This window comes from Calonectris borealis, chromosome 6 (assembly GCF_964195595.1).
Source record: "Calonectris borealis chromosome 6, bCalBor7.hap1.2, whole genome shotgun sequence".
In the NCBI taxonomy this organism is placed as follows: Eukaryota; Metazoa; Chordata; class Aves; order Procellariiformes; family Procellariidae; genus Calonectris; species Calonectris borealis.
This window is the reverse complement of record NC_134317.1, coordinates 33195270-33218179: the sequence shown is the minus strand read 5'-3', so window position 1 is coordinate 33218179 and position 22910 is coordinate 33195270. Positions and strand designations below refer to the sequence as shown.

Here is a 22910-nt window from a genome sequence, read left to right as displayed (position 1 = left end):
GATCTGGAAGACAGTAATATTTTTTCAGTCTCATCTGATGGGTTATAGGCTGTGTCACAAGTCTCGGGCATAAAAGGGAAAATGCTGTTTTTGTGACAGAGCAGTCAGAAATGAACAATCAAACAATGACTCTATGAATGGACCCTTAGCAGCTTTCTTGAAGATCTCCTGTCTTTCTGTGCCTGATTTAACCAACTTATATGTGTTTACTGCTGTTCTTTTAGTTCAGATATACTCTGAGTGAATGAAGAATTTGCTTGATGCATCGATATGATGACTGCCTTGTCAGTGAGCTGAAAAGACTACTGTTTTGCGTTAGTAAGTTTGGTTAGGTGATGCCCTTGCTGTGAAACACCATTTCTGATCATAAAACTTTTCTGGTAGAGCCCTGAGTCACTTGTCCACAACTGCTTAGCACAGCTATGGATAACAGTGCAGTGTCAGGGCCCTTTCCTTTTTTCAAGGGTGCTCTGCACTCTGGAGTTAATGTCATTATGCTGCAGACCAGCTTTCGGTAACATTATGTTGCAGTACAGCCAGATGTAAGGTGTGAACATGAAACTAGGTATTGTTACCATCTTAAGCTTAGTACAGCCTAGCAGCTATGTGCTTTGCAGATGCCAGGGAATTGTTGATCTGAACAGCTTAGTTGGAAGAACTAAAGAGTTGACTTAATAGGGGCATATTTATGACTGAAAGACTGGAAAACTCCAGAGGACAGGCTCTGTGTTGGAAGTAAACTTCACAAAACAGAATGAGGAAACCAAAACAAAGCCAAACCCTGTTCACTGCAGCTTTCATCCTTGCTGACTCCAGAAATGCGAGTTGTTGACTGCAGCTCTCAACTGGATTTATTCCAGGTTCCTAGTCAGAATCAGAACTGAACCTGAAATATGAAAATCCATACAGGAGTCTAAGGTAGCCAATGAAGATAGCGAGGAAGTGGTAGTGTAGCCTGTCATTCAGTAGGCTTCCGTTTGTTTCTTTGCTAACCCACAGGATTCTTGTATAACATTGAACAAATCAATCTACTTTGTCTGCAGTCTCCCTTTGCTAAAATAGAATGAAACTTTAAGCTCACAGGAGAAAATCTGAAGATAAAGTAGGTTAACTTAAGCATTATTGAGAAAGACTGCTAGCAAAAGAGGAGAGTTTACAAACTATTGCAGAGAATTGAGAGCAGAGGTACTATTGAGGGAGAAAGTGTCTGCTGAAGCAGGAGGTGGCAGGTTCTTTGCTGCTCTGCATCCCATTCAGTGAGTTACCAGTAATGCTATTCTGATTCACTGGCATCATATTTGCGTTTCTGCTGTTAGTACCAGGAGAAATGACTACATGTGGTGCCCAGAATTACCCTGTGGAAGAAAGATGGAACCGAGCATTAAAAAAGATGGTGGGATGGGGAAAAAAAAGAGGAGAGGTAAGCTGCTTTTCTCCTAATACCTTTTGCAGTAGAAAAGATGCAGAATCAGTAGAAAGAACTTAAATTTAAAAAAAAAAAAAGGAAAATTCTGCGGATTGTGTTCAGAGAGATGATGAGCTAAAAGGAAGGGTTCAACTAAAGTAGGTTACAGACCCAACCTTGCTGCCTTGCAGACAGCAAAACCTCTCTAGTGGTCATTGGGATTTTTCTGTGCCAAGAAATTGCAGAAACATTAGTATCCTCTTCAAAGACTAATTTGAGGAATTTCAGATTGATACTTTTTTGAAAACAGGTTTATATTAGTAAGCTTCTGATGAAAAACAGAGAGAAGTGTTATGCAGTTGCTGCAGGTCTCTGGGGTTTTTTTCTCCATCCACCTCAGGATATTCTGATATGCTTTCCAAATATCCAACACCAGGAGCATTGCCAATAAACAGGAAGCCAGCAGAGGACACCTATAGTGCTTTTTCATTACTTTTTTTGTTTTTTCTTGTTAGCACTCAAGTATTGGAAATCCCAGAGCATGTTGTTTCTGAAATTCTCATTAATAAGCCACACTATAAATATGAGTATGCAGTTTTATAAATACTGCTTTTCTAAATTCTCTGTGGGTAATAAATACAAAAGTCAATTCCCTGGAAACTAGCAGAATTAAGAAGCTGGAATGGTGTCTCCTTAGCCACCTTTTTTCAAGCATTTTGTGATCGGGTCAGTGTTGCTCCTTCTTTTCCACCCATTATTCTCTCTTCATCCCATTGGCAAAGCCATTAGAAGGGTACATTGCCAGTGACATTTGTGCTGAGAAATAAAGTTATCTCACTCCCAGTAACACTCCCAGTGATGCTAATGAAAGCCAAATGTTGTTGCTAACATAAAGCTGGGAAAAATGTATTCATGGTAGGAATCAGTTAGTGATCTCCCCGCTGCATTGTAAGGTAATACCCTGTGCAAAGGTTGTACAAGATGACTGGGGCAGCTGTGATTGTTTTGCCTGATACTTGTTGGCATGGAATAGAGTGCTGTTTGCACTTGTCAGCCTTAGTATGATCTATTCAGATTATTTTAGCAATGTGGCCTACAAAAGTGTAGAAGTCAACTACTAGTTTAGCTTTTAAGGCTACTATTTTAAGAAGTTTTAAATTGGTGGTTTGCAGGTTGCTCATGTAAGTCCAATCCTGCAACTAAGTTGCAGTTATTCTCTAACCAGAGTGACTAAGACAGGGTTTTTGTGATACTTTTTCAAACAAGTTCATTTCTGTTGAAAACAATGCACAAAGGTAGCTACTGCGAGGTTCTTCCATTTGTGGTACGTGTTGAGAACTAGAGAGGACATGGTAACAAGTCAAACAATCGGGTTTAATAGACCAAGTTTTGCAGACGACAAGGAGTACGAATGGTCATTGTCTGTCTCAGACAGCAAGTCCTTACAAAACATGTCTCCACTGTGCAACCTCTAGAGAATAGTTAGGTCAGTCTATTTCAATCTCCGAACATCTGAATTTTGTTTCCAAAATACAGCTAGTGAAATCCTTCCCAGTCTGTCAGTTTTCTTTCTTACAGCTATGTTTCCTGCTGGCATAGAAAGCGCTGAGTTGACTGAAGAGCGAGTTAAGAGTGACACCAAGTGGTTAAGCAGTTTATTCCTATGCTATTTTTTCGAAATATTTTTTCTGCTTTATCTTTGATTTTGAAGCATCACTGTTGGTTTTTTCCTTCTAAACAGTCCTGATTATTTCACTGAATATTTTTTCCTTTAAATGCGCACACACAAGTTCTCACTTGTTTTATAAGCAAACATCATCCTCAGATTTATGCTCCGATTCTTTCTGTCCATGTAATATTATTTGTGTAAAATTTCTTTTCTGCAGAATAAGGCAATTTCTGGGTTTTAATGAGGTATGTGTTGAGAAAGATGTGGCACTGTTCTCAAAGAGAAATAGGAAAGCAGCTACTGCACTAGAATTCTTTGACTGTAGAACAATAAAAAAGAATCAGCAGCAAAATGTGCTTTTGGGTGAGGAATCTTCAGAGCAGAGAAAATCTAGTCATGCTAGAATAACGCACACTTCTTTCTCCTACACTTCTTTTTAAAGGGCAAGTATTTAGTGGCAAGCTGTTCCCCTGTTTTCTTCCTCACCAGAGCTCTGTGAAGGATAGGTGTGAAGTAGCCCACTTACAACCCTGCCGAGAAACCAAAATTACCAGAACTCTTGAATTAGAGCCTTCTGCCAGAAAGCTCCTTAAATGATGGTTTCATTCATATAATTAGCAAAATAACAGCTCTGATGATAGTTGTCCCCTCCCTTATCAATCAGTAAATCATTCTTGGTAGCCTTATGAACAGCCATTTTTCTCAAATTAGGTAATCGTTGTTCTTCCAGAAAGAAAAGATCTACTGAAAAGCCTGTTGCTTTCTGTGGCAAGTAGTAGGACTAAGTTGAAGCAGACTTTCTTACCAAGTATCCTGATTATCCTAGCCAAAACGTACAGTCTACAGAAGTCCAGTACTTTCATTTTTGTGGTCAAAAACAGAAAGGAAAGGGAATCAGTGTTAAAGAACACTCAGATAAATGCCAGACAAAAAGCATGTGCCTATCCAGAAGACAAGCCTAACAAGGGAGCACTGGAGAGAATAACAGTGGAGATTGCAGAATGAATGTTAGTTTGAATAGGAGTCGTTGGAAAGGCTCTGAGTTAATGGCCAGTCCTGCTACCCACAGGGAAAATAGTGGTTGTGTAATTGCTTGCATTAAAAATGATGCCAAAGACAGATCAGTTAAAGATCTGTGAATAATGAAATAATTACTTAGGTCAATCTGCTATGCTTTCTAAAAATATCATCTTTAAATAACTAGTATTTCCGAAAAATGGCAATTATTTTAACTGCAGACATGAAATTGTTTCCATAAGTGAATTTTGGCATAGATAGTAAGCTCTCTGCTGATCATGTAGGACAAGTGTATTTGTGCCACTGAGGTGGAGGTGACAATGTTTTTAGATGGTGCCCTTGTGATCTTGGTAATTATCACTTCCCTTGCCAGAGTAACAAACTAGTAGAGCAACATACAGTTTGCTGGTAGAGTTGTGAGAATTCAAGTAATTCAACTGCTACTGCAGAAGCAGCTGATGTGTCAGGATGGAGTGAGAAAAAACTGCAAGGGATCACTCTGTGTTTTGTGGAAAATCAAGAGCAGGATCATCATAAAGGGACAATAACCATTTTATATGAATGTCTCCAGTTGATGCTCTAGTTGATTTCAAAATTTTAACATAGAATTTTTTTTTGTGTTTCAGTAAATACTGTGTTTGGGAATTGCTGTTACATTTTTGTTTCTTGCAAATCAGAAGCTGCTAATGGTGAGTTCTCCAATTTTGCAGGTAAAAAATTACTATCTCCTCAGTCTATGTATCTGTTTTATACAGAAAGTGTAAAGCTCTTCATTAATGTTCCTTATGTGCCTATTACCTGGCGTTGCTTTGGCAACCTCTTCTTCGTGTATTCCATTTATCCATTTATCTGCTTAATGGCTCAGCAGCTATTATCTTTGTGTGATATCGGTATCAGTCCAATTTTATAAGACACAAAATAAAGTTTGTTGGCAATAGTCACTTTCATGATCTTTTTTTTTCAGTTATAACTAGAACTGGTTTTGTACACGGGTTTTTTCCATGCATTTTTGAGTTTTAGATGAAAAGTAAAAATTCTGGGCATAAGGCATTGGTTGCCAAGTCAGCTACCTCCCCACCTGCAACAGACCACTGCATAAATGTGTTTTCTTCAGTTGTGACTTTGCATAGTACACTATAGTGTAACCTTATGTTTTGGAGCATCAGGTGACCGTTTTAAGTATCAAGTACCAGTAATGGCAAATTCACAGCCAATTCTGGCCATGCCTCTCACTGCTCACCGTTTAGAGAAGCAGTGGTTGTTTTAGTGCCAGAGTTGCCTGATTTCCACAGAGATTTTGTGTTCTCTCATTGTGAATGTTGAAAGTTACTTAATAAGAAATCTCCAAAGAAAGACTGCAAAAAGAGCTGCTTATGCTATAAAAGGAATTCCATATGGCCTCACATTTCCCACATTAAAAGTTATTTTGCTATTCCTCATTCATGCTTTAGCAAGTTGAGAGCTATGTTACCATCTTCCTTTGCAAAAGGACATCAGAGATAGCACAGAAAATAAACTAAATGCAAGAAAAAATTATTGTTGTCAATCAGTGGCAAACTAGGACTGTCCCAAATCTTCCGTTTGAAATCTGTATCTCATAGACCTAAGGCCAGCATGGGAGATTGTATCAGGAGGTATTTTCAGATGATGCTGTTTATCTCCATTTGCAATAGGAAGTAGATTTTTGTGTATTTAATTATTCATATTCTTCAGTGGTTCATGCCTGCAAATATCAAGAGAGTTCCAAGACCCCAAGCAGTAGACATTGGAAGATAAGTACTAAATTTATTTCATGGTGTTGTAAGACAGAGCAACATAAAAATAGCATTTTTCTAAGATGGAGAGCCAGGAAGGAGAACATACTTGTGTTTGGTTTGTTGTAATGCAGATTTAAGTCCCACAGGAAAAAAAATCACCTTCACTTTCAAGATCCAGGCAGGTTTTGTGACATACGAGGTACCATATGGGATATTGCTGAATCGTGGGACTCAATTTAGCTCTTGCTAAAGCTGTTTTATCTAAGAGATATTTTGAATTGTTTTCATACAGTTTGCAGAAGTTAATAAAATATCATATGAAACAGTCTCTGAATCCATCAAAACCATTTTGAATCTCTCCTCTACTGACAGAAAAAAAGACTGAGCGCTGTTTAATATTGACTGGCCTCCTTTGAGGTGCCAATCAAATCAGCTGTAACAAAGTGACCATGAAATTTTACAGTATTATTAAAACCACTTTAGAAGTGTCACTTTTTTAAATGCCTTATGTGTTTAAAAAAAGAAGTCCAACTGAATATATGTTTCTGGTGAGCTCTCAATTGACCCCAGCAAAATGGATATGATGCATGACAATATTAGTAATTTTTGTGTCTGGTACTAGAGTAGCGGAGCACCAGACTTCCAAGGAAATCATAGAAAAGATTTTATACAGTTTGTGCTTTCAAAAGCCATGAGCAGGACCAATTTTTCTAGCAAGAATTAAAAGTCAATATGGTCAATGTTAGCTGAAAGTAAGTTATGTGAATTCTTGGCTCTTACATGTTCAAGGAGTCTCTGTAGGTCCTATTTGTATAGTATTGGTACAACTATCTTACTAAACTGAGAAAAAGTCATCCTTAAACCCTAATGTAGGCAAATAGCAATAACAAGTGGTCTCTCACTCTGTAGCTAAGAGGTTTGAGCTAGTCTTTGGGTTAAGTAGCTGGATCAAGCTAAGCTACCATTTGTTGGTTTAGGATTTTGCAAGATAGTTATCCTGTTTCATTGTCAAGAAAATATCCTTCTGCTTAGTGAAGAATAGTCTCATCTTTTCTGTACTTATATATTCTGTCTCAAGGCAGGCATCACCAGAGATGCTAAACCTCAACTACAGGAAGCCTCCATTTGCCTTTGTTCTTTTCTCTTTATTTTAAACTATTTGTGGAGGTTTTCAAAGGTTTTTATAGACTTCTCTGTTAAAGAGTCATTACCATAATCTTAACGGAGAATTATACAATACAAAGGAAAAACAATCTATCCTTTCTTTACCAATACAATACTATAATCTCTCTCTCAGGATAAGCAAACTCTTACAGTTTTCCATAGAAAATCTGTATCTACCAATTTAGAAGACCTTTAAGGGAAATGTCTTAAGGAACCTAAAAGCATATGAGCAGATAGAGGCCTGCTGGCAATTGCTTATCATCAATAAATAAAACCTAAATTTGTATCTCTTAATGATATACAATTGATACATGACACAAGACTAATTCTCAATTAGGCATTCTGATCTAGTTAAAGTGCAATAGCCAAAATGCCTTCTCTAGGTATGCCATTGGTAGTCTAGCTGCTTTTTCCAACTCTCACCAAGTTGCATTCACCACCTCAGGTATGGTTTAGGGGTTAAACCAGTATCAGCCCTTATTATTGCATATTACTAATTGACAAGACATAAATGACTATTCATTATTTTTCAATGCAGTGATTATGCATGAGGTCTTAGCAAATCATTTAATGAAATCATCATGCTGTACATGTTAACATTAGAACAGTACCCTACTCACAAGGGGGAGAGAGGAAAAGAAAAAGAATCATTAATGAAGGACTGAAAACTAAAAATATTAACTCCTTTTTCTACCAGAATTAAACTGCCTTGTATAAGGAAACAGGAGAATCCGAGCTATTTTTTCCCAGGTTTTCTCCTTCGTCACCACACTAAGAAGTACTAGAAATCAACACAGTCTTGCCACCTTTACAAGTGGATGCTGTATGTTTTCTCATGCTTCTTAGATTCTTACACATTTCAAGGCTTGAAAATCAGCAGTATCTCTGTGCATGGGCCACTTTTACTCAAATTTCTTAGGGGAAAAATTAATTTGTTTCTGCAGATTGTAATTTTTAAAGACAAGGAGTTCACCAAATCTTATTTCACCATTTTTCACATATACCAAGTAAGTTATTTCACCCCTGTTTACCTGCTTTTATTTGGCAGGACACCCAACAAAGGTGTCCTTTGCATTTTTCAGAAAAAGAGAGATGAGTTTGATGACTGGCATAAATAGAAAATTGAAAGAACAGGCAGTTGAATAAATTCCTGCATCCCAGAATAGAAGAACCAATCTTAATGTGCTTTCAATAACCTCAAACTTTTTCATGGTTATAGAATCATAGAATCATAGAATAGTTTGGGTTGGAAGGGACCTTTAAAGGTCATCTAGTCCAATCCCCCTGCCGTGGGCAGGGACGTCTTCAACGAGATCAGGTTGATTGGTTATGCTACATCAAGGAAAATCATTGTTCAGTGTACTCATAACTCTCTTGTTAATTTTAGTGGAAATATGAGTGGAAATACTTTGGAAAATCTTGAACTAGTGAGTAGTGTTTTCCTCAACTTTGAAACAGTCCTATACAGTCTTAAAAGAATTAAATGTAATTTTATAGAAATTGTTCAAATACAGGCCATCATTCTTTCTGTTTGATTTTTGACATTTTAGAAAATAAGTCTGTTACAATTCTTTTAAATGGTGTAGATCAGACCAAAATACCATTAGAAGGTTTATCACTTTATATTAAATTATATATGATTATCTCCACTGAAAATTTGTAATGAAATTTGCAGTAACAGGGTTGTCTTTTTGGTTGAAGAACATTCTGCATTCTAATATATTTTAATGAATACTTCAAAAACCTCAGAGATTAATTTAGATTTTCTGTGACATTCTGTAAGTGCTTCATTAGGGTTATGTTTCCTTGAGCATTGGCAGGCATTCTTGAAATTGAGTGAATGAATAAACACTGCAACACTGTTCATCTAAAATCATTTACAACTTCTTATACATTTAGTTAAAGACCAGAAGACATGGCCAATCCAGGGAAGCTCCTTTGGAGAGAGATTAGGGGCAAACATTATCAAATGAATGCTGGTTTCTTTTGTCCTGTGTCATTGTTTACTGTTATCAGGCATATGAAGAATTCTTCACAGGACTCTGTCACTCAGCCGTGACAGCTACAGAGCAAATTAAATAGCTGTGTGATACGCTACAACAGCTTGTTCAAAACTCTGGAGCAAAGGTCTAGTCTCAAAAATCTTTCACTTTGAGAGCTTAAGGACAAGGAGGGAGAGGAAAAAATGTTGGTTTTTAACATAATAGCATAATATTGATTATGGTTGGATTATATTCTTTTACCTTGAGCTCAGTATCTCTAGTCACCACCAACTGAACAGTAGAAATTTTTCCAAGTATGGAAAATATGAATGTCCATTGCACAACCAACAATAACAAAAAGGTCAGCAGGACCCTCTCAGCAAGTAGGAGTGACAAAAGTATACCAAACTTTTTGACTTTTAAGGCATGCTATTCAAGACAATTTCAACCCTTCATTTTTCCCTATATGGCCCCAATTATTATACTAAAGCAGTGGTGAGATCTGAACAATCAAATTGCTATTGCCTGCAGACTCACTGCTGCAGCTTCCCTTTGGCATGAGAGGCACAGAGTGCGTCCCAAAGGAGCTGTAACTCAAAAGTAGGAAGTTTTCCTCAGCAGCTGGAGAGATCACTAGACCTGCTAAGATTGTGACTTTGCAAGTACTTATGAAGGAGAGGGAGCACAAATGTATTCAAAGATCATAGGCTTTCAGGCACTGAGGACTGGACAAAGTTAGACTAGTCTAGCCACTCTAGCAGTAGTAGAAAAGCAAATCAAAGATGTGATGCAGTAAGAAAAATATTAATACGAGTTGCAGATGAATCATTTTTGGAGGCATGGAGAGGAACAGCAGTGAAGAAGGGGGATGGCTTCTAAGCAACATTATTTCAAGTCTTAAAAAAGAGCTGTGCTTTTTTTCTTCAAAATACTAGTGCTTCCATCTCTGTTTTTGCTTCCTCTTCCGTTTTGCTAGGGTTAAGAAAAGCAAACCTTAAAAATTCAAAGATGGTTTTGCTTGTTGATAGTGTATATATTATTGCAATCACTTACACTTAAGTAAATACCATTTCTATCTTTTTATTTGTATTTACTTAGTATTTTGTACTAAGTGAAGTTAAGTATTTTCAGGATCTTCATGCTAATGCCTTGGATTTAATTTTAGGAAGTTAGTTTTATGTAACAGCATAAATGCTTTCAGGATTAAGATAGTAGCCTTGCACTTCTATTTTTCCCCACTTTCACTTTGGGTTATTAAATTCTTCTTGAGGCGTATACCCAATTTCACTTTGGTTTATTAAATTCTGCTTGAGGTCTATATGCTTTTGTGTTCTGTTGCAACTTTTCACGCGAGAGAAACACCAAGTCTGTATAGTGAGCATCCTCTTGGCGTTGTCCCACCTGGTTACTAGCACAACCTCTGTAAGTCTGGTCATAGGGTCTCGGTGCAAAGACTTAACTGCTTTTTCCCAGTTTCCAATAGTGGTGGATGATCCCCTGTCATCTTGTAACTAAAGTTCATAGGAAGAGCTTAGACTTAGACTGTTCAGTTACAATTTTTCTACACAGTCATTAATTTGTGTAAAAACAGCTTTTAAATTTAATGTGGAATAGCTATTTCCGATTAATTCTTTTTGCAGATTCTTACAATAGAGTAATAGTGCTTTTTAATCCAGTTCAGAGTCTCTGAGTTCAGAATAAGTCCTTTTAAGCTCTAGAATAAGAGTTAGCAAGGGTTATCTACTCAAGAGTGGTTTCCTCATGTGGATGAGCTCCTTAGATTCCTTGCCTGATTAGCTCTTCAGTGTCAATGTATGTCGTGGTTTAACCCCAGCCAGCAATTAAGCCCCACCCAGCCGCTCGCTCACTCCCCCCCGGTGGGATGGGGGAGAAAATCGGAAGGGTACAAGTGAGAAAACTCATGGGTTGAGATAAAGACAGTTTAATAGGTAAAGCAAAAGCCGCGCACGCAAGCAAAGCAAAACAAGGAATTCATTCACTGCTTCCCATTGGCAGGCAGGGGTTCAGCCACCTCCAGGAAAGCAGGGCTCCATCACGCGTAACGGTTACGTGGGAAGACAAACGCCATCACTCTGAACGTCCCCCCCTTCCTTCTTCTTCCCCCAGCATTATATGCTGAGCATGACATCATATGGTATGGAATACCCCATTGGCCAGTTGGGTCAGCTGTCCTGGCTATGCTCCCTTCCAGCTTCTTGTGCACCTGGCAGAGCACGGGAAGCTGAAAAGTCCTTGACCAGTGTAAACACTGCTTAGCAACAACTAAACCATCAGTGTGTTATCAACATTCTTCTCATACTAAATCCAAAACACAGCACTATGCCAGCCATTAGGAAGAAAATTAACTCTGTCCCAGCCAAAACCAGGACAATGTACTACTACTGTTTTTCAGTTTCAAATTGCTTCCAATCCAACCAAAACCAACATTGCCACTGCAATGAGCACATAAACATTTACTAACATTTTTTCCTGTGCAAGTTTTGTGTTTAAAATAAACCCTTTCCAAATCTTCTTAAAATCTTGGGCCCAAATGACTAGTCGTGCATTTTTTTTACCTCATTCATTATTTTCTACAATGGCTGCTGTATTATATTCATTCCTTCCAGAGAAGTAAATCCACCTCTATACACTGAAGCTGCTTTCAGCAACTGTAGTTTGTTGCTTTTCTGATTGATGTCAGCACTATCTCAGAGAGGTTTGACACTCGGGCAGCAGCAACCGATTTCTGAAAGCCTCTACCCTGGGCTGCGGGGTTGTGCATGACTGCTCTAGTGTGACCAGGCACCTCCTGCTAAAGGTAACATTCCTCTAAAGGGACCACTCCATCACCTGCCAACTGCTGCAGCATCCTAGCCACATGAGCTCAAAACAAACATCAGTGCTATTTAAAATAGTAGGGGTTTACTAGTTTAAAAAATCTTTCGCTAGGAATTGAAGAATGCTTGTCATGGAAGGTGTTCTGAACAAGATTGTATTTGAACATCTTTGAATTTTGGGAGTGTCCACGTTAGATTTTGCATTTTAACATACAAGTGGCTGTTGTATCAGGAATGAGCCACACTAGACTCAGGGGCACTGGTGGGGTAATGGGATATGAATTTTGTGGCCTAGGTGAAAAGTATGGATGGAGAAAATTATTTCTGATTGCAAAGAGACAAAATATTTCAGGATCTTTTGGCAGAACACAAAACATGATATTGTGGACCAAATGAAGTGTTATATTTGAAAAATTTTGTTCTCAATCTTTTGTCTTTTTTAAAAAAGTTACTTTAAAATTGAAAATGCTATTTTGAACAAAGCTATATTCAAAATTGAAACATTTCTTGTAAAATTCCCTACTTTCTTTGACTGAAATTATTTGCCAAATTTGCAAATACTTTTAGCTTCCTGAAATGATAATGAGTGACAAATTTCCTGCTCAGCAAATACAAAATTTTGCCAATCTCTTTGCCAAATACCTTGAAACTCAGCAGAAAAGACAGATAATTGCACTTCCTGCAAGCTCATCTTTACAATTAATTAGGTAGTAAAGATGGGCGTGACTCCCGGGCCTGAATTAAGGCAGCCTGGGGTTTTTAGCATATTTCAGTACCATGACAGAGATGCCTCCAGGCTTTCCGGCTTTTTTTTCATAATTAACAGCTAGAAATATTGTCTTGTTTTCCTACTAACAAATCTGAGATTCTGATGTAATCGTGTTACTGGCTGTAGGTGCTGGCTTTTGCAGGCTTCGGTATGTTCTGCTTATCTCCTAATCTGGCTCTGACAATAGCCAAGATAAGTTATCCAATTAAATATTTTGTGCAACTGTCTAGTACGGTTACTTCCATTCTACAAATGAGCAGAGGCATGAAATATATGTGCAATCAGATCAGCTCCTCCCGCTGCCCGGCCTTATGAGATACAGCAGCTAAATGGTGGTTTGGTGCTGTAGAGCAAAGCTGATAATCATATCTGAATACATTCATGCAGAGAGATTGGAAGTGGAAATCAAACTGAAAGGATGGGCCCTGACCAGAGGAAGGTTTTTAAAAGTACAGCTCAGAACTCTCTTATTTTTTCAAGACAGTTTTGTACTCCCTTGGCTTGGCAGTTGACAGAAGGAGAGCACAGGGAATTATTCCTGTCCCTGGGCTTTACCGCTTAGTTAACTAGCTGCAGCAGCACTGTTGTGTTTTCCATAACAAAGGGCAACCGCATATTTTTGATCTGGCTTTTATTAACACTGTGAAAGAAACAAAAGTTGAGGTTCCCATGAGGAAGCACTGCATGTGTGAATGCTGTGAACCGCAGTCGGAACAAAATGATTCTTGTCTCAGTGGAAGCACGGCTGCTCTTAGAAACTTCAGATTCAAGTTTATGGAATACAAAGAAATCCCAGTTCATAACTACTGCATGTCACAGTAAGTATATTTAAATGAAAGCTTGTTCAACCCATCCATCCCATAAGCTGGGTGCGCCTTTCACTTTTCTATTTCCAATAACGGAGGAAGGAGTGACATATGGTAAAAAAGATCTTCCTTTATTACAGGATCACTTAAAAATGTGAACTAATTACTAGGCTGAAAGCTCCAAAGGCAGTGGCTAAAAACACATGAGGATCTAATATGTACCTTAAACCAGATACACCCATCCAACCATGCTTCCGTGCACATCAGTCTTTCACCTTCGTTCTGCTGCATATATGGGAGAGAACAACTCCAGCCTGTGTTTCGGAGGCAGTTCTCCAGGTGAGGGGGAAGTGCTGTGGGAAGTGCTCTGAGTTTGTGAATAATAATCCTGTAAGGTGGCAAATTGTGGTTTCCAAAATGGGGAGAGCCAAAAATCAAAGAACAGTTTTGAAAGTTTGCTGCTACAGACTTTAATGAGACCCTGACTAAAGCCAGAGCCACGGGTACGTTTGGATGCTCTCATTCTTTGGGCTGAGCATTCGCTGTGTCTGCTACACTTTTAAAATCTCGATCTTCCCTTTTCTATGTGCACTTGGGGGTGGGGAGAAATGCCCAAAGTTACATACTGCTGCCTTCCAAAAATAAGAGAGTGACCTGTTTAGAAAAGTGGGATCACAGTGGGGGAGGACTATTTTTAGTTTAAAAATGAGGTGTAGGTCAAATCTCGAATTCTAAAGCACAATCCTGAACCACTGTACTAAAAGGAAGACAAATGAGAAAATAGGACAAGTGTATGCTCTGTAAAAGACTGCCATTTTGATGAGATGCAACTAATTGCTTTTAACCCTCTGGCAAGCTGAAGAAAATAGCCGCCTCCAAAATTTATGACGTTTCTTCCTTTTCCATGAAGGTATCCAACAGAATTGTAACCTACAGGCAATGTTAACATGCGAGCTGTGTTATCTGCGCAGCAGGATGCAGTGTTGCTGATAACGTGAAATTTCCCTAAGACTGACGTGATTTGTAAAGAGATAAAAAAAGGGGTCAAGACATGAATAAATACTTGGGTGTATCAGAGCTGGAGTAATGGAAAAGGGAGTTTGGATTAAGTGTTCTAGCTGTACAAACAGCATTTCTTTTTTCTCGTTGAAAAGGGAAGTGTAGAAATGAGTAATTATATTAATGTGCTTGGTGTTGTTCATGAAAGGTCCTGCAAAATTAAACATCTCTGAAGAGTTAAGTATTCTTCCATTAGACAAATTTAACAGGAGAGTAGTGGAAGTCTTTTACTTTTTTTTCCCCTCAACAACACATTAAACTTCATGTATTAAAACACATCTATGTGAAAGGCCAAGCCTGCTTTAGGCATTTCAGATGGGTTTTAGTAATGTAAATTTAGTAATTTCCAAACCATTTCAGGAGGTATGTCCCTTTTTCTCAGGAAAAGATATTACTGGCCTGTAAAATCTGCAGAAATTCTGCTGTCAGTACAAAAAACAGGTGGTCTGTACGAGCCTGGATGCCTGTGATCTGAGGCTCCCCAAAGCCTCTTGTATCTTTGCACAGTTAATCATCAGGCAGAGTTTGTTCGAAGGCCCTTGGGCTTCTCTAGATGCTGTTTTTAATACCCAAGTAAATGCGATCAGAACAGTATCAAAAAAAGACCAAAAAACCCCCAAATTATTACCAATGTATTTAGCCATGTTACATGTATATTTGCTTCATGAATATACTCTGTTATCAAATATCACCAGTGTTATTTTGTCCCCAGAGCTGTGCTCTTTTGAGGAGGCTGCTCTGAATTTCTAAAATGCTATTTGGAATATATCGACTTTATTGATGTCTGGCTGATGCCTTCCCATGCAAAGAAATACACCTTGAATGGGATTTGTTCTGCTCTAGTATTAAGAAAAGCAGACAGAGCTTAGGTGATTCATGATTCATTCTCTTTCTGCATTTGACTGTACTAGTAAACCAACAGTAAAAAAAAAAAATGTATAAGCTGTAACCTCAATGTCCTCTGCAAAGTTTTAATCTCTCCTCTAAGGACGTATTTCTATGTATCCTAAATTGTGGTTGTAAGTAGGTAAACCAGCTGGTCAGCAAGGCACAAAACAACTATCCCAAATTTCAACACTGAGTTTGATACCTTAGAAACAAGTCCACCATCTGAGAATTTACAAAAAGTTAGTGAGAAATGAAGGCCAATACTCAGTGAGAAAGTTTACAAGATGGACAGAAACCACACGGAAACATCGGTTCGGTATTTTGTCTTAGGTGAGAGGCAACAGATAGCTAATGATTTTAAGGAGAGGTTACAGCCAAAGTGCTAAGAGGGGGGAACCTTCCTTTATTTCTGAACTTACCCTCCCGAAAGAAGCTGGGTATTTAAAGAAAGACACGTTTACCAGTCGTCTATATATGAAAAATGTAATAGGGCAAAGAAGAGTGGAATACTAGAAGCTTGACTAAGTAAACCTGCAATGGTTTTATAGCAAAGGATTCCAATTTAGCCTGCAAATTATCGAAGTTGCAGAAGAATCATAAAATAAAATTTAGCAACTGCTCAATGTAAATGCTTCTGATAGCATTCTTATTCACACAGCTGCACTATTTAAAAACAATTCTGTAAGAAACTGGGGTCTTTTTTACATGATTGGAATATTCATAAATCGGTGACTAGTACAACTAAATCTCTTCTTAATGAGATCCTTATAGATTTACAATGGATGTCTCTCAATGGAAGTTGCCATGGTTACAGCACAATTCTGCATGGAGCACACTTTCATCACAAATTGTTACACATTTATATACAAATAGTTTGAACACATTTTTTCAACTTTTTTTGAAATGAGAGCTACAAGGATAGTCTTAAAGGAAAATTCCATACTTGTGGCTGGGCACAGTGATGGTCCAGCTGCACTCAGAGTCATTGGATAATTCAGGTTGGAGTGGACCTCAGGAGGTCTCTAATCAGACCTCCTGCTCAAAGCAGAGTCAGCTATCAGGTAAGACCAGGTTACTTGGGGCTTTATCCAGTTGGATTTTGAAAGCCTCCAAGGTTGGAGACAGTGCAACTTCCCCGGGCAACAGCCCTGTGTGCAAGAGATGGTACTGCTGCTTTGAAAACTCTTCCTGTTGCACTTCTGTACAACCTGTCTTAGGAGAAAGACCTTACTGACTTATACTCAGTCAGCTTTGCACTCCAAGCCTGCAATAAGCCTCTCCCTTCCACTTTCTGCTGTCTGGCTCACAGTATGGAGTACAAACAGCAGAACCCTTGCTCCGATCTCCTTTCCTGTAGCGGTGCTCAAAGGTAATTTCAAAAGCCTCCTTGTGCAAAGACAGATGTCCTCTGAGCGGCCAGTTGTCCTGCTGGGGAGGTGTTATTAAAACAATTTTTTTCTTTATTACTCTGTTGCATTTTATTGCTCTGGCTGCATCAGAATGTGCCGCACTTACTGAACAGAATGGTAACTCCTGTACGATCTCATATCACAAAATGCCTACTGTTAAAGAGATTCTTCATGCTTGTCAGTGTGGGTACTGGATAATTTGTCAATGTTTAAGATAGAATTCAACATTTAAACACCCATCTATCTATTTTTGTTAAACAGTCTTCATGGTTGTCAGTGTCTGGGCAAGTCTTTTTTTATAAGGTCATGGTAAAGTACTGAGGATTAGTTCAGGTGAAGGCTTCGTGGTGTAATTTGGGGTTGAAATTGGAAATTTCATAAAGCAAAACTTTGCTTTATGATTTAAAGAGAAATTGAAACCAAGCTTAGAAAAAGGGAAAAGGCAGGATATCATTGGTTAGGAAGTATTAAGCTGGCAACTCTTATGCAATGCTTTCATTAACTGATTGCAGTACTCTGGGAAAATATTTTTTTTGACTTTTGCTTGGTGAATTCAACCACCAGCAAACCACAAGGAATGGAGTCACTCCTTAAGTTTTCATTATGCCTATCTGCAATGTACTGGCTCTTCAGGTAGCCGGAGCACAGGTTTGCTGGGTTGCTCTTGGAGATACGGAAGGCTTAAGGGGGATTCTGATGCTGTGATGTGACTACAGGTGCTGTGGAGGGTATAGAGTGGTAAAATTTATGGGAGGGGGGGAAGTGTTTTTATAAAACAGGTCATTGCATTTACAAATTATATGATGGTCTTACAGTTTTTCAGAGCCATCTTGCTGGAAGCAAGCCACAAAACCTGTTCTTCATTCACCCTTTCATGATATCCTTAACTCCTGTAATGGATTTCTCCATTTGTATAGACTCAGCCATAGTTGTTTAGAATATTATTTCTGATACAACTCTGCAACTCTGAAAATGAGGGAGGAATATTTATTTTCACCAGTTTGATAAATTCAGAAATAAACCAGCTTTTTTAATGACTTTGCCTGTGATTCTTTTGTGACTAATTTGGCTCCTAAACTTCTTGGCATCGTTTAGGAGACAGGGCACAATTTTTTTTCGTCTTCTCCCCCTCTCCCTCACTAGCCCCTGAGAAGTAACATAAATTAGAAAAACCTGCAGGAGGCCTAGGCTCTTCTCTCAATCTGAAATAAATTTTCAACATATGATTCTTGACGGTTTAATTGCAAGTACAGTCTCAGAGGCAAGCAGGAAAGCTAAGTTTCTAAACATATTGACATGCAATGGAAATCAGGCCCCAAGTGCTATCTGTGCCTATTCCTAAATCTCCCTGTTGAAATTTTTGCCTATTTACAAATATGTCTACATCCAAACACTTGGACATTTAATGCAAAGTTATCTCACAGTAGTGCTGTGAGGAATCCCGATCTTACTGAAGTGCTTGGAATCTGACTTGACTCTGTTGAAAACTAAGTTTGCCTTTTGTTCCTCTTTGGGGTTTGGGGTTTTTTAAAATAATTATTGAAACAATTCTACAAACAAAGGCTGCTTATCACTTACTGCAAGTCCAGCAAAAACCTTCACTGTGTGAAACATGTTGTTTTATATGTGTGTCTACACAGCATGCACGGATCTTTCCTCATATTCATCAAAAAAGAAACATTGACTTTGTTGTTTGATACGCAGGGTTTTCAAAATACTTTCTGGTCAGCTCTGCAAACGACCATTTAAAAATAAAACTTAAGCTTATTTAATGATCTCACTGTTGAACCTATCATTCATTGGCACTGTTTCCGCTACTTCAATGTCTTTCAGAATCTTCCAGTAGAGAAGAGAGGGTTTTAGTAGAGTTATTTTCTTTATCTTTCAGCAATTGAAAAATCTAATCGCTACTAAAAATCTTCTGGGCTTTTATTAAGTTAGCTCTGATTTATGTAATTTGCCATGAAGTTCATTAAAGACTTCATTAATTTTTCACCAATCTGTAACAGTCTTATCACTGCTGTTTTTATTAGCTGAGATATAATTAACTAGGTTTGACTTTTTAAATTTGGGGGCAAGTCATTTACCTGCCCTATCACCACTTTTATAGTAATTACATTTTGCTTTGTCAGATGTGAAATGGTTCTTTTCTTATCCATCAGTTCCAGTGATTAGGACCCTGTATTTCAGACCAAGTGCTTGTACTGACATTTTGATCTCAGCAGTTTATATTCTCATTAGCTGACTGAATTTTCGGTCTTTCCCCTTTCCAGAAGAATCATGGGTTTTGATACTTCCAACGCTAAAAAGGCAAAGAAAATTCCCATTGACCTGCAGCTCAGCCATGAACCCTGAATGGATTGATGTCAGTCTGGAATTCACTTGGTATTTGTCCATCTGCCTTCCCTAGAGCTCAGTGGCCCTTCCATGGAACAAGGAAACATGAAAACCCTGCAGAGGTATGTTGCATGTCAGACCGCAAGTCAGGGCAGTGATTAAAAGCGTTTTGTAGAATAGGATTCTTTAACAGTTTTCTGTACTCTAGTAAAACTTTTCCACTCCCTAATGCACCATCATCTATGCTATACCATCTATGCTATACCATCAAATCTCTACTAGTGATTTCCAAAGAGGCTGTCATTCCACCACTGTTCAGAGTATGGACCCATTAAAGGCCTGGCAGATCAGCTGGACCATTCTGTTACAGACCAATGCCTATCAATCCTAGTAGGCCATGTCTCAATGTATGATAAGCCATATACTTTTTTTATAAATGTCTAGGAGGTAAAAAATAAGGATAAGTAGGTATTAAAGGCAATGTTGGGAGGTGAAGTGGGACAGGAGGGAAAAAGTGACAGTTGGTTTACCTCAAACCAAAGGTTATTGACCTTTTTCCATTCAATAATCTAAAAACAGCTACAAGAAATGAAAAATAAATGTATTTTCAAAGGAGAAATGAAGCCAGTACCCATTCTCTTTTTCTTTCAGAACTGGCACTTCATAGTCATTTCCTCTAATACTAATTAGAAGTAATTAGAGAAGAAACATGACCTTGCAAGAGAAACCCTGTTAATTCAGAATTATTGTTATAGTTTCAAATTTTCTTCCTTTGCCCCCTTCCATTTGTACTCATCCTTGATAGACTAAAATAGCTGTGTAAAAGGTATCAACATTATTTGTATGATAACTCCGAGCCTTCTGCCACCGCAATATTTGGAGCCCTTTGTGCCAAAGGAATGTTTCAATGCAGAAAGCGGAGCAATACACTTGGCAGGCACAGATGCTGTTTGGCACATTCACGTGAACTCTGTTACAGACACAGTGGCCTGACAAATATGTGTATTGTCTCTAATACCTTAAGTTCAGTGGTTTTAATCCCTACCTTTGTGAGGATTTTGACAAACCATTCATTTGAAGGACTTCTGGGATGCACAGGTGACTCTGGTTCACATAGTAATTTTAAAGCTGTCTCGCTTGTGTTTGCTTTTTAATACTAAAGAGAAGGCATGCAGAGAGGCTAAGGAGGACCTTTTGCACACATCTGAAACTGCTTTGAAGCAGGAATATGTTCTGACATTTAACTGAGGGTTTATTCAGGGATATATCCTTTAAATTTAAACTTTATTTAGCAGCAAAGAGTGAAAGCATCTCAGTTAACCATACTTCTGACTTTTCCCTCTTGACAGATGGAAAATATTAATATAGCTTATTTCTAATTCTCGTGATTGTTACAAATGGTGCTTTCCTCCTGCACAACATTTTTGATCTGAAGAGCTAGAACAGCCTGTGTCAGCATGGAAAACAGAATCGCCATCCTGCATCCACATCTTCTGATGATAGTCTCTGGAGATTATATGCTCCAAAATGCAAAATCTTCTAGTAGCTACTCATAATTTTCAGCACATGAAAATGAAATTAGACTTGAATGAATGTCGAAACTAAAATACCTTGTTCTATTTAGGTTTCTTGATTAATATTTTTAAAACTATTGTTCCAATCTTCAGGTTTTCTCTAAGTTAGCAATGTTTCCTCTTCAAATTGCTCCTAAGAGGTAGGCCCTATATCTGCACCAAGCAACATTAACTCCAATAGGAACAGGAGCTTGCTTACATAGAATTCACAGCTTTGATGACAAAGATTTAACTTCTGATAGCATACATGTCGGATAAATTAACTTGCCTGCAAGGAAACTGCAGGACTAGGATTTCTTATTGTATACTTGAAACTTTGAATTCACAAAGATGAAATGAAAACAAACAGAAAGAAACACTAAACAAATGACTTCCAAGAAACACAGAAGAGGAGAGAAGGAAGTGGGTATTTTGTTTGTTACTTCGTGACTTTTTTCTAATTTGAAGGTAAAACAATAACATTATTGTGATAAATTCTTAACGGCAAAAATGAAAGAAAATCTGTCTGTCTGTAATGAAAAAAAGCAATCTCAGCTTTGCAGTTGAAAGATAATTGAATTCTTTTCACATAAATACAATTTTAGGAAGATTTATTTGCAATTCCCTTTGAGACTGATTGGAGTTTCAAGGGCTGAGCACCTCTGAAATCAGAATTTAAAAGCTTTTTAATAGCCAGCATCTTTCAGGATAGGGAATGCTGAGAGCCTGAAAAGCTGGAGAGAGAGCTGCGTGTCAGTTTGCAAAGACATTCTCCAAGGCTCAGAACAGACACGAAAGCCACGGGGGAGGAAACATCCCTACTGATTCCGCAGCGCTGCTCTTTGTTCTCTTTCTGATTTATGTGTGCGGCTCTGCATCGTTCTATCCACTGCGCAGCTGCGGTTTATCTTCTTTGATGGCCGTAACAGGGCCTATGGTTGTAGCAGCTGACCAGATGTAGGTGAGGTTCTTTAACAGCAACTAGTCCTTCCTAATGCACTTGGCTGCATGCCTGTGACCCCTGCTGTTGCTGTTTCCAAGTACCTCTCAAGCTCCAAGGCGGTTGCTACCCACTGTTCTCCTCCCAGCTTCTGCTGTCACTGGGCTCACGCTGTCTCATGCCATCCAGTCCCAGGAGATTTGTTGCTCTTTGCTACCCCATAACTACCCCATCATTGCTATCTTAATCCGCTTCTTCCATCTGCTACTTCTGTACTTCAAAAGCCCTCTTCCCACTCTACACCTTCAAAAACATACTCCTCGCTATCACTGTTGTTGAAAATAGAGGCGTGCACAGTCCGAATCTGCACTTGTCAGCAAACTCTAGCTTGGTTATTCTTCTTTTTATTTTTCTTTTCCTCAAGTGGGTATTGTGCAGGTGGAGATTTGAGAGTGACCTGAGCAAGTCTGTGTTGGAGGCTTTTCCCTGTTCTGCATTAATCTGTTATTCCAGCCTTACACTTGTCTTGCACACAGAATGACAATGCACCAAATTGCTTGCTGGTTTCACTCAGGCACACCCACATACAGACAAAAATCCTTTAGGGAGTATCAAAAACTTACAGACTCTTTTGAAACAAGATATATGAAGTGTGGTCTTCAATGGGAGCAGCTGGTATGTAACTCACTCTAGCTGCTGGCTTAACAGTAACAGGTTCTTTCTCCAATGAACACTTCTCTTCATCCTCATGAAATTTTTGCTTAGCATTCTTCAATAGCCTTATGAATATTTTAAACTGTCTTCTACCAGCAGTACTCCTCTTGCATATTATTTCCCCTAAGATCAGTTCTCAATTTATGTGCTACTCATTTGGCAAATGTCTTGCTCAGAACAATCATGCACTCTATAATTCAGATAAGCATCTGAAGAGGCATAAGCTTTGAACGTGTGCACAAGTGTCCTGTGAATCAAGATGCAGTAAAGTGAGGGAACAAAGATCTGTCCTGTACACGTGTGTAGACATTTCTCACTATCTTCTGTATCGCCTATGTTTTAAATGTGTTTTGTGCTGGGACGTAAGAGCAGAATAGCATGGGGCAAACTGCGGTGTGAATTTGTAACAGCTAGCTACTCCCTGGTAAATATCAATGCATGAGGATACACAGTAAAATGTAATTTAGACATTTATCACGTGCCACTGTCCTTACATATATTCCATTGAAGCAAACATGTCGTATGCTATTTTTTCTTTTCTCATAGAATTCTGTCTCACTCAACTTTACAGTCAATTCTCATTGTCTATTAACAGTAGCAGTCT

General features: G+C 38.4%; 1 long non-coding RNA gene across 1 annotated transcript in view; it reads left to right on the top strand.

Moving 5' to 3' along the window:
* LOC142083936 (uncharacterized) overlaps positions 1-19194 on the top strand; it is a 76662-nt gene extending 57468 nt beyond the window's left edge. The window contains exon 3 of the long non-coding RNA XR_012674188.1: positions 19036-19194. This is a non-coding gene — a long non-coding RNA (uncharacterized LOC142083936). The remainder of the gene's footprint in view (positions 1-19035) is intronic.
* The last annotated feature ends 3716 nt before the right edge of the window (positions 19195-22910 follow it).